This window comes from Hypomesus nipponensis, chromosome 3 (assembly GCF_054491055.1).
Source record: "Hypomesus nipponensis isolate SF chromosome 3, ASM5449105v1, whole genome shotgun sequence".
In the NCBI taxonomy this organism is placed as follows: Eukaryota; Metazoa; Chordata; class Actinopteri; order Osmeriformes; family Osmeridae; genus Hypomesus; species Hypomesus nipponensis.
The window spans coordinates 820001-830000 of NC_140363.1; the positions used below are offsets into that span (position 1 = coordinate 820001).

The 10000-nt window shown below is 46.9% G+C and overlaps 3 non-coding genes and 31 pseudogenes across 3 annotated transcripts; all 34 read left to right on the forward strand.

Annotated features, from left to right (window-relative positions):
* Window positions 1-88: 88 nt before the first annotated feature.
* On the forward strand, window positions 89-197 carry LOC146298295 (5S ribosomal RNA; annotated as a pseudogene).
* A 168-nt stretch (window positions 198-365) lies between these two features.
* Window positions 366-484, forward strand: LOC146298296 (5S ribosomal RNA). Its single transcript, XR_014737647.1, has one exon. It is a non-coding gene; the product is annotated as a 5S ribosomal RNA (ribosomal RNA).
* Window positions 485-656: 172 nt separating this feature from the next.
* On the forward strand, window positions 657-775 carry LOC146298297 (5S ribosomal RNA; annotated as a pseudogene).
* A 172-nt stretch (window positions 776-947) lies between these two features.
* LOC146298298 (5S ribosomal RNA) lies at window positions 948-1056 on the forward strand (annotated as a pseudogene).
* Window positions 1057-1224: 168 nt separating this feature from the next.
* On the forward strand, window positions 1225-1343 carry LOC146298299 (5S ribosomal RNA; annotated as a pseudogene).
* A 449-nt stretch (window positions 1344-1792) lies between these two features.
* On the forward strand, window positions 1793-1911 carry LOC146298300 (5S ribosomal RNA; annotated as a pseudogene).
* Window positions 1912-2081: 170 nt separating this feature from the next.
* LOC146298301 (5S ribosomal RNA) lies at window positions 2082-2190 on the forward strand (annotated as a pseudogene).
* Window positions 2191-2358: 168 nt separating this feature from the next.
* On the forward strand, window positions 2359-2477 carry LOC146298302 (5S ribosomal RNA; annotated as a pseudogene).
* Window positions 2478-2655: 178 nt separating this feature from the next.
* LOC146298303 (5S ribosomal RNA) lies at window positions 2656-2774 on the forward strand (annotated as a pseudogene).
* Window positions 2775-2946: 172 nt separating this feature from the next.
* Window positions 2947-3065, forward strand: LOC146298304 (5S ribosomal RNA; annotated as a pseudogene).
* A 172-nt stretch (window positions 3066-3237) lies between these two features.
* Window positions 3238-3346, forward strand: LOC146298305 (5S ribosomal RNA; annotated as a pseudogene).
* Window positions 3347-3518: 172 nt separating this feature from the next.
* On the forward strand, window positions 3519-3627 carry LOC146298306 (5S ribosomal RNA; annotated as a pseudogene).
* A 168-nt stretch (window positions 3628-3795) lies between these two features.
* On the forward strand, window positions 3796-3914 carry LOC146298307 (5S ribosomal RNA; annotated as a pseudogene).
* Window positions 3915-4086: 172 nt separating this feature from the next.
* Window positions 4087-4195, forward strand: LOC146298308 (5S ribosomal RNA; annotated as a pseudogene).
* A 168-nt stretch (window positions 4196-4363) lies between these two features.
* Window positions 4364-4482, forward strand: LOC146298309 (5S ribosomal RNA; annotated as a pseudogene).
* Window positions 4483-4654: 172 nt separating this feature from the next.
* LOC146298310 (5S ribosomal RNA) lies at window positions 4655-4763 on the forward strand (annotated as a pseudogene).
* A 168-nt stretch (window positions 4764-4931) lies between these two features.
* On the forward strand, window positions 4932-5050 carry LOC146298311 (5S ribosomal RNA). The gene has a single exon (XR_014737658.1). It is a non-coding gene; the product is annotated as a 5S ribosomal RNA (ribosomal RNA).
* A 172-nt stretch (window positions 5051-5222) lies between these two features.
* On the forward strand, window positions 5223-5341 carry LOC146298312 (5S ribosomal RNA; annotated as a pseudogene).
* Window positions 5342-5513: 172 nt separating this feature from the next.
* LOC146298313 (5S ribosomal RNA) lies at window positions 5514-5622 on the forward strand (annotated as a pseudogene).
* Window positions 5623-5790: 168 nt separating this feature from the next.
* Window positions 5791-5909, forward strand: LOC146298314 (5S ribosomal RNA; annotated as a pseudogene).
* A 172-nt stretch (window positions 5910-6081) lies between these two features.
* Window positions 6082-6190, forward strand: LOC146298315 (5S ribosomal RNA; annotated as a pseudogene).
* A 168-nt stretch (window positions 6191-6358) lies between these two features.
* LOC146298316 (5S ribosomal RNA) lies at window positions 6359-6477 on the forward strand (annotated as a pseudogene).
* A 172-nt stretch (window positions 6478-6649) lies between these two features.
* Window positions 6650-6758, forward strand: LOC146298317 (5S ribosomal RNA; annotated as a pseudogene).
* A 168-nt stretch (window positions 6759-6926) lies between these two features.
* On the forward strand, window positions 6927-7045 carry LOC146298318 (5S ribosomal RNA; annotated as a pseudogene).
* A 174-nt stretch (window positions 7046-7219) lies between these two features.
* LOC146298319 (5S ribosomal RNA) lies at window positions 7220-7338 on the forward strand (annotated as a pseudogene).
* A 172-nt stretch (window positions 7339-7510) lies between these two features.
* LOC146298320 (5S ribosomal RNA) lies at window positions 7511-7629 on the forward strand (annotated as a pseudogene).
* Window positions 7630-7799: 170 nt separating this feature from the next.
* On the forward strand, window positions 7800-7908 carry LOC146298321 (5S ribosomal RNA; annotated as a pseudogene).
* A 168-nt stretch (window positions 7909-8076) lies between these two features.
* LOC146298322 (5S ribosomal RNA) lies at window positions 8077-8195 on the forward strand (annotated as a pseudogene).
* Window positions 8196-8367: 172 nt separating this feature from the next.
* On the forward strand, window positions 8368-8476 carry LOC146298323 (5S ribosomal RNA; annotated as a pseudogene).
* Window positions 8477-8644: 168 nt separating this feature from the next.
* Window positions 8645-8763, forward strand: LOC146298324 (5S ribosomal RNA; annotated as a pseudogene).
* Window positions 8764-8935: 172 nt separating this feature from the next.
* On the forward strand, window positions 8936-9044 carry LOC146298325 (5S ribosomal RNA; annotated as a pseudogene).
* A 166-nt stretch (window positions 9045-9210) lies between these two features.
* On the forward strand, window positions 9211-9329 carry LOC146298326 (5S ribosomal RNA; annotated as a pseudogene).
* Window positions 9330-9501: 172 nt separating this feature from the next.
* Window positions 9502-9610, forward strand: LOC146298327 (5S ribosomal RNA; annotated as a pseudogene).
* Window positions 9611-9778: 168 nt separating this feature from the next.
* Window positions 9779-9897, forward strand: LOC146298328 (5S ribosomal RNA). The gene has a single exon (XR_014737669.1). It is a non-coding gene; the product is annotated as a 5S ribosomal RNA (ribosomal RNA).
* Window positions 9898-10000: the final 103 nt, after the last annotated feature.

The window sequence follows — 10000 nt, forward strand, 5'->3', positions numbered from 1 at the left end:
TGACACGAGAGAGAGAGAGAGAGACCACCTTGCATTGTCAATTGCCAAATCTGTATATGGATAAGTAGCCTATGGTTGTCAACTTATTTCGTACGGCCATACCAGCCTGGCAACGCCTGATCTCGGAAGCTAAGCAGGGTCGGGCCTGGTTAGTACTTGGATGGGAGACCGCCTGGGAATACCAGGTGCTGTATGCTCTTTTGCTCATTCACTTAGAAACTGAAATGTTGCAATATGCACAAGTAGTCCTTCATGAAAGGGGCTGGAAGCTGTTTTCATTTTGACACGAGAGAGAGAGAGACCACCTTGCTTCGTCAATTGCCAAATCTGTATATGGATAAGTAGCCTATGGTTGTCAACTTATTTCGTACGGCCAAACCAGCCTGGCAACGCCCGATCTCGTCTGATCTCGGAAGCTAAGCAGGGTCGGGCCTGGTTAGTACTTGGATGGGAGACCGCCTGGGAATACCAGGTGCTGTATGCTCTTTTGCTCATTCACTTAGAAACTGAAATGTTGCAATATGCACAAGTAGTCCGTCATGAAAGGGGCCCGAAGCTGTTTTCATTTTTACACGAGAGAGAGAGAGAGAGACCACCTTGCATTGTCAATTGCCAAATCTGTATATGGATAAGTAGCCTATGGTTGTCAACTTATTCCGTACGGCCATACCAGCCTGGCAACGCCCTATCTCGTCTGATCTCGGAAGCTAAGCAGGGTCGGGCCTGGTTAGTACTTGGATGGGAGACCGCCTGAGAATACCAGGTGCTGTATGCTCTTTTGCTCATTCACTTAGAAACTGAAATGTTGCAATATGCACAAGTAGTCCGTCATGAAAGGGGCTGGAAGCTGTTTTCATTTTGACACGAGAGAGAGAGAGAGAGACCACCTTGCATTGTCAATTGCCAAATCTGTATATGGATAAGTAGCCTATGGTTGTCAACTTATTTCGTACGGCCATACCAGCCTGGCAACGCCTGATCTCGGAAGCTAAGCAGGGTCGGGCCTGGTTAGTACTTGGATGGGAGACCGCCTGGGAATACCAGGTGCTGTATGCTCTTTTGCTCATTCACTTAGAAACTGAAATGTTGCAATATGCACAAGTAGTCCTTCATGAAAGGGGCTGGAAGCTGTTTTCATTTTTACACGAGAGAGAGAGAGACCACCTTGCATTGTCAATTGCCAAATCTGTATATGGATAAGTAGCCTATGGTTGTCAACTTATTTTGTACGACCATACCAGCCTGGCAACGCCCTATCTCGTCTGATCTCGGAAGCTAAGCAGGGTCGGGCCTGGTTAGTACATGGATGGGAGACCGCCTGAGAATACCAGGTGCTGTATGCTCTTTTGCTCATTCACTTAGAAACTGAAATGTTGCAATATGCACAAGTAGTCCGTCATGAAAGGGGCTGGAAGCTGTTTTCATTTTGACACGAGAGAGAGAGAGAGAGACCACCTTGCATTGTCAATTGCCAAATCTGTATATGGATAAGTAGCCTATGGTTGTCAACTTATTTCGTACGGCCATACCAGCCTGGCAACGCCTGATCTCGGAAGCTAAGAAGGGTCGGGCATGGTTAGTACTTGGATGGGAGACCGCCTGGGAATACCAGGTGCTGTATGCTCTTTTGCTCATTCACTTAGAAACTGAAATGTTGCAATATGCACAAGTAGTCCTTCATGAAAGGGGCTGGAAGCTGTTTTCATTTTGACACGAGAGAGAGAGAGACCACCTTGCATTGTCAATTGCCAAATCTGTATATGGATAAGTAGCCTATGGTTGTCAACTTATTTTGTACGACCATACCAGCCTGGCAACGCCCTATCTCGTCTGATCTCGGAAGCTAAGCAGGGTCGGGCCTGGTTAGTACATGGATGGGAGACCGCCTGAGAATACCAGGTGCTGTATGCTCTTTTGCTCATTCACTTAGAAACTGAAATGTTGCAATATGCACAAGTAGTCCGTCATGAAAGGGGCTGGAAGCTGTTTTCATTTTGACACGAGAGAGAGAGAGAGACCACCTTGCATTGTCAATTGCCAAATCTGTATATGGATAAGTAGCCTATGGTTGTCAACTTATTTCGTACGGCCATACCAGCCTGGCAACGCCTGATCTCGGAAGCTAAGCAGGGTCGGGCCTGGTTAGTACTTGGATGGGAGACCGCCTGGGAATACCAGGTGCTGTATGCTCTTTTGCTCATTCACTTAGAAACTGAAATGTTGCAATATGCACAAGTAGTCCTTCATGAAAGGGGCTGGAAGCTGTTTTCATTTTGACACGAGAGAGAGAGAGACCACCTTGCTTCGTCAATTGCCAAATCTGTATATGGATAAGTAGCCTATGGTTGTCAACTTATTTCGTACGGCCATACCAGCCTGGCAACGCCCGATCTCGTCTGATCTCGGAAGCTAAGCAGGGTCGGGTCTGGTTAGTACTTGGATGGGAGACCGCCTGGGAATACCATGTGCTGTATGCTCTTTTGCTCATTCACTTAGAAACTGAAATGTTGCAATATGCACAAGTAGTCCTTCATGAAAGGGGCTGGAAGCTGTTTTCATTTTTACACGAGAGAGAGAGAGAGAGAGAGAGACCACCTTGCATTGTCAATTGCCAAATCTGTATATGGATAAGTAGCCTATGGTTGTCAACTTATTTCGTACGGCCATACCGGCCTGGCAACGCCCGATCTCGTCTGATCTCGGAAGCTAAGCAGGGTCGGGCATGGTTAGTACTTGGATGGGAGACCGCCTGGGAATACCAGGTGCTGTATGCTCTTTTTCTCATTCACTTAGAAACTGAAATGTTGCAATATGCACAAGTAGTCCTTCATGAAAGGGGCTGGAAGCTGTTTTCATTTTGACACGAGAGAGAGAGAGAGAGACCACCTTGCATTGTCAATTGCCAAATCTGTATATGGATAAGTAGCCTATGGTTGTCAACTTATTTTGTACGGCCATACCAGCCTGGCAACGCCCTATCTCCTCTGATCTCGGAAGCTAAGCAGGGTCGGGCCTGGTTAGTACTTGGATGGGAGACCGCCTGAGAATACCAGGTGCTGTATGCTCTTTTGCTCATTCACTTAGAAACTGAAATGTTGCAATATGCACAAGTAGTCCGTCATGAAAGGGGCTGGAAGCTGTTTTCATTTTGACACGAGAGAGAGAGAGAGAGACCACCTTGCATTGTCAATTGCCAAATCTGTATATGGATAAGTAGCCTATGGTTGTCAACTTATTTCGTACGGCCATACCAGCCTGGCAACGCCTGATCTCGGAAGCTAAGCAGGGTCGGGCCTGGTTAGTACTTGGATGGGAGACCGCCTGGGAATACCAGGTGCTGTATGCTCTTTTGCTCATTCACTTAGAAACTGAAATGTTGCAATATGCACAAGTAGTCCGTCATGAAAGGGGCCCGAAGCTGTTTTCATTTTTACACGAGAGAGAGAGAGAGAGACCACCTTGCATTGTCAATTGCCAAATCTGTATATGGATAAGTAGCCTATGGTTGTCAACTTATTTCGTACGGCCATACCAGCCTGGCAACGCCTGATCTCGGAAGCTAAGCAGGGTCGGGCCTGGTTAGTACTTGGATGGGAGACCGCCTGGGAATACCAGGTGCTGTATGCTCTTTTGCTCATTCACTTAGAAACTGAAATGTTGCAATATGCACAAGTAGTCCTTCATGAAAGGGGCTGGAAGCTGTTTTCATTTTGACACGAGAGAGAGAGAGACCACCTTGCTTCGTCAATTGCCAAATCTGTATATGGATAAGTAGCCTATGGTTGTCAACTTATTTTGTACGACCATACCAGCCTGGCAACGCCCTATCTCGTCTGATCTCGGAAGCTAAGCAGGGTCGGGCCTGGTTAGTACATGGATGGGAGACCGCCTGGGAATACCAGGTGCTGTATGCTCTTTTGCTCATTCACTTAGAAACTGAAATGTTGCAATATGCACAAGTAGTCCGTCATGAAAGGGGCTGGAAGCTGTTTTCATTTTGACACGAGAGAGAGAGAGAGAGACCACCTTGCATTGTCAATTGCCAAATCTGTATATGGATAAGTAGCCTATGGTTGTCAACTTATTTCGTACGGCCATACCAGCGTGGCAACCTCTGATCTCGGAAGCTAAGCAGGGTCGGGCCTGGTTAGTACTTGGATGGGAGACCGCCTGGGAATACCAGGTGCTGTATGCTCTTTTGCTCATTCACTTAGAAACTGAAATGTTGCAATATGCACAAGTAGTCCTTCATGAAAGGGGCTGGAAGCTGTTTTCATTTTGACACGAGAGAGAGAGAGACCACCTTGCTTCGTCAATTGCCAAATCTGTATATGGATAAGTAGCCTATGGTTGTCAACTTATTTTGTACGACCATACCAGCCTGGCAACGCCCTATCTCGTCTGATCTCGGAAGCTAAGCAGGGTCGGGCCTGGTTAGTACATGGATGGGAGACCGCCTGGGAATACCAGGTGCTGTATGCTCTTTTGCTCATTCACTTAGAAACTGAAATGTTGCAATATGCACAAGTAGTCCGTCATGAAAGGGGCTGGAAGCTGTTTTCATTTTGACACGAGAGAGAGAGAGAGAGACCACCTTGCATTGTCAATTGCCAAATCTGTATATGGATAAGTAGCCTATGGTTGTCAACTTATTTCGTACGGCCATACCAGCCTGGCAACGCCTGATCTCGGAAGCTAAGCAGGGTCGGGCCTGGTTAGTACTTGGATGGGAGACCGCCTGGGAATACCAGGTGCTGTATGCTCTTTTGCTCATTCACTTAGAAACTGAAATGTTGCAATATGCACAAGTAGTCCTTCATGAAAGGGGCTGGAAGCTGTTTTCATTTTGACACGAGAGAGAGAGAGACCACCTTGCTTCGTCAATTGCCAAATCTGTATATGGATAAGTAGCCTATGGTTGTCAACTTATTTCGTACGGCCAAACCAGCCTGGCAACGCCCGATCTCGTCTGATCTCGGAAGCTAAGCAGGGTCGGGCCTGGTTAGTACTTGGATGGGAGACCGCCTGGGAATACCAGGTGCTGTATGCTCTTTTGCTCATTCACTTAGAAACTGAAATGTTGCAATATGCACAAGTAGTCCGTCATGAAAGGGGCCCGAAGCTGTTTTCATTTTTACACGAGAGAGAGAGAGAGAGACCACCTTGCATTGTCAATTGCCAAATCTGTATATGGATAAGTAGCCTATGGTTGTCAACTTATTCCGTACGGCCATACCAGCCTGGCAACGCCCTATCTCGTCTGATCTCGGAAGCTAAGCAGGGTCGGGCCTGGTTAGTACTTGGATGGGAGACCGCCTGAGAATACCAGGTGCTGTATGCTCTTTTGCTCATTCACTTAGAAACTGAAATGTTGCAATATGCACAAGTAGTCCGTCATGAAAGGGGCTGGAAGCTGTTTTCATTTTGACACGAGAGAGAGAGAGAGAGACCACCTTGCATTGTCAATTGCCAAATCTGTATATGGATAAGTAGCCTATGGTTGTCAACTTATTTCGTACGGCCATACCAGCCTGGCAACGCCTGATCTCGGAAGCTAAGCAGGGTCGGGCCTGGTTAGTACTTGGATGGGAGACCGCCTGGGAATACCAGGTGCTGTATGCTCTTTTGCTCATTCACTTAGAAACTGAAATGTTGCAATATGCACAAGTAGTCCTTCATGAAAGGGGCTGGAAGCTGTTTTCATTTTGACACGAGAGAGAGAGAGACCACCTTGCATTGTCAATTGCCAAATCTGTATATGGATAAGTAGCCTATGGTTGTCAACTTATTTTGTACGACCATACCAGCCTGGCAACGCCCTATCTCGTCTGATCTCGGAAGCTAAGCAGGGTCGGGCCTGGTTAGTACATGGATGGGAGACCGCCTGAGAATACCAGGTGCTGTATGCTCTTTTGCTCATTCACTTAGAAACTGAAATGTTGCAATATGCACAAGTAGTCCGTCATGAAAGGGGCTGGAAGCTGTTTTCATTTTGACACGAGAGAGAGAGAGAGAGACCACCTTGCATTGTCAATTGCCAAATCTGTATATGGATAAGTAGCCTATGGTTGTCAACTTATTTCGTACGGCCATACCAGCCTGGCAACGCCTGATCTCGGAAGCTAAGCAGGGTCGGGCCTGGTTAGTACTTGGATGGGAGACCGCCTGGGAATACCAGGTGCTGTATGCTCTTTTGCTCATTCACTTAGAAACTGAAATGTTGCAATATGCACAAGTAGTCCTTCATGAAAGGGGCTGGAAGCTGTTTTCATTTTGACACGAGAGAGAGAGAGACCACCTTGCATTGTCAATTGCCAAATCTGTATATGGATAAGTAGCCTATGGTTGTCAACTTATTTTGTACGACCATACCAGCCTGGCAACGCCCTATCTCGTCTGATCTCGGAAGCTAAGCAGGGTCGGGCCTGGTTAGTACATGGATGGGAGACCGCCTGAGAATACCAGGTGCTGTATGCTCTTTTGCTCATTCACTTAGAAACTGAAATGTTGCAATATGCACAAGTAGTCCGTCATGAAAGGGGCTGGAAGCTGTTTTCATTTTGACACGAGAGAGAGAGAGAGAGACCACCTTGCATTGTCAATTGCCAAATCTGTATATGGATAAGTAGCCTATGGTTGTCAACTTATTTCGTACGGCCATACCAGCCTGGCAACGCCTGATCTCGGAAGCTAAGCAGGGTCGGGCCTGGTTAGTACTTGGATGGGAGACCGCCTGGGAATACCAGGTGCTGTATGCTCTTTTGCTCATTCACTTAGAAACTGAAATGTTGCAATATGCACAAGTAGTCCTTCATGAAAGGGGCTGGAAGCTGTTTTCATTTTGACACGAGAGAGAGAGAGACCACCTTGCTTCGTCAATTGCCAAATCTGTATATGGATAAGTAGCCTATGGTTGTCAACTTATTTCGTACGGCCATACCAGCCTGGCAACGCCCGATCTCGTCTGATCTCGGAAGCTAAGCAGGGTCGGGTCTGGTTAGTACTTGGATGGGAGACCGCCTGGGAATACCATGTGCTGTATGCTCTTTTGCTCATTCACTTAGAAACTGAAATGTTGCAATATGCACAAGTAGTCCTTCATGAAAGGGGCTGGAAGCTGTTTTCATTTTTACACGAGAGAGAGAGAGAGAGAGACCACCTTGCATTGTCAATTGCCAAATCTGTATATGGATAAGTAGCCTATGGTTGTCAACTTATTTCGTACGGCCATACCGGCCTGGCAACGCCCGATCTCGTCTGATCTCGGAAGCTAAGCAGGGTCGGGCATGGTTAGTACTTGGATGGGAGACCGCCTGGGAATACCAGGTGCTGTATGCTCTTTTTCTCATTCACTTAGAAACTGAAATGTTGCAATATGCACAAGTAGTCCTTCATGAAAGGGGCTGGAAGCTGTTTTCATTTTGACACGAGAGAGAGAGAGAGAGACCACCTTGCATTGTCAATTGCCAAATCTGTATATGGATAAGTAGCCTATGGTTGTCAACTTATTTTGTACGGCCATACCAGCCTGGCAACGCCCTATCTCCTCTGATCTCGGAAGCTAAGCAGGGTCGGGCCTGGTTAGTACTTGGATGGGAGACCGCCTGAGAATACCAGGTGCTGTATGCTCTTTTGCTCATTCACTTAGAAACTGAAATGTTGCAATATGCACAAGTAGTCCGTCATGAAAGGGGCTGGAAGCTGTTTTCATTTTGACACGAGAGAGAGAGAGAGACCACCTTGCATTGTCAATTGCCAAATCTGTATATGGATAAGTAGCCTATGGTTGTCAACTTATTTCGTACGGCCATACCAGCCTGGCAACGCCTGATCTCGGAAGCTAAGCAGGGTCGGGCCTGGTTAGTACTTGGATGGGAGACCGCCTGGGAATACCAGGTGCTGTATGCTCTTTTGCTCATTCACTTAGAAACTGAAATGTTGCAATATGCACAAGTAGTCCTTCATGAAAGGGGCTGGAAGCTGTTTTCATTTTTACACGAGAGAGAGAGAGACCACCTTGCATTGTCAATTGCCAAATCTGTATATGGATAAGTAGCCTATGGTTGTCAACTTATTTTGTACGACCATACCAGCCTGGCAACGCCCTATCTCGTCTGATCTCGGAAGCTAAGCAGGGTCGGGCCTGGTTAGTACATGGATGGGAGACCGCCTGAGAATACCAGGTGCTGTATGCTCTTTTGCTCATTCACTTAGAAACTGAAATGTTGCAATATGCACAAGTAGTCCGTCATGAAAGGGGCTGGAAGCTGTTTTCATTTTGACACGAGAGAGAGAGAGAGAGACCACCTTGCATTGTCAATTGCCAAATCTGTATATGGATAAGTAGCCTATGGTTGTCAACTTATTTCGTACGGCCATACCAGCCTGGCAACGCCTGATCTCGGAAGCTAAGCAGGGTCGGGCCTGGTTAGTACTTGGATGGGAGACCGCCTGGGAATACCAGGTGCTGTATGCTCTTTTGCTCATTCACTTAGAAACTGAAATGTTGCAATATGCACAAGTAGTCCTTCATGAAAGGGGCTGGAAGCTGTTTTCATTTTGACACGAGAGAGAGAGAGACCACCTTGCATTGTCAATTGCCAAATCTGTATATGGATAAGTAGCCTATGGTTGTCAACTTATTTTGTACGACCATACCAGCCTGGCAACGCCCTATCTCGTCTGATCTCGGAAGCTAAGCAGGGTCGGGCCTGGTTAGTACATGGATGGGAGACCGCCTGAGAATACCAGGTGCTGTATGCTCTTTTGCTCATTCACTTAGAAACTGAAATGTTGCAATATGCACAAGTAGTCCGTCATGAAAGGGGCTGGAAGCTGTTTTCATTTTGACACGAGAGAGAGAGAGAGAGACCACCTTGCATTGTCAATTGCCAAATCTGTATATGGATAAGTAGCCTATGGTTGTCAACTTATTTCGTACGGCCATACCAGCCTGGCAACGCCTGATCTCGGAAGCTAAGCAGGGTCGGGCCTGGTTAGTACTTGGATGGGAGACCGCCTGGGAATACCAGGTGCTGTATGCTCTTTTGCTCATTCACTTAGAAACTGAAATGTTGCAATATGCACAAGTAGTCCTTCATGAAAGGGGCTGGAAGCTGTTTTCATTTTGACACGAGAGAGAGAGACCACCTTGCTTCGTCAATTGCCAAATCTGTATATGGATAAGTAGCCTATGGTTGTCAACTTATTTTGTACGACCATACCAGCCTGGCAACGCCCTATCTCGTCTGATCTCGGAAGCTAAGCAGGGTCGGGCCTGGTTAGTACATGGAAGGGAGACCGCCTGGGAATACCAGGTGCTGTATGCTCTTTTGCTCATTCACTTAGAAACTGAAATGTTGCAATATGCACAAGTAGTCCGTCATGAAAGGGGCTGGAAGCTGTTTTCATTTTGACACGAGAGAGAGAGAGAGAGACCACCTTGCATTGTCAATTGCCAAATCTGTATATGGATAAGTAGCCTATGGTTGTCAACTTATTTCGTACGGCCATACCAGCCTGGCAACGCCTGATCTCGGAAGCTAAGCAGGGTCGGGCCTGGTTAGTACTTGGATGGGAGACCGCCTGGGAATACCAGGTGCTGTATGCTCTTTTGCTCATTCACTTAGAAACTGAAATGTTGCAATATGCACAAGTAGTCCTTCATGAAAGGGGCTGGAAGCTGTTTTCATTTTGACACGAGAGAGAGAGAGACCACCTTGCTTCGTCAATTGCCAAATCTGTATATGGATAAGTAGCCTATGGTTGTCAACTTATTTCGTACGGCCAAACCAGCCTGGCAACGCCCGATCTCGTCTGATCTCGGAAGCTAAGCAGGGTCGGGCCTGGTTAGTACTTGGATGGGAGACCGCCTGGGAATACCAGGTGCTGTATGCTCTTTTGCTCATTCACTTAGAAACTGAAATGTTGCAATATGCACAAGTAGTCCGTCATGAAAGGGGCTGGAAGCTGTTTTCATTTTGACACGAGAGAGAGAGAG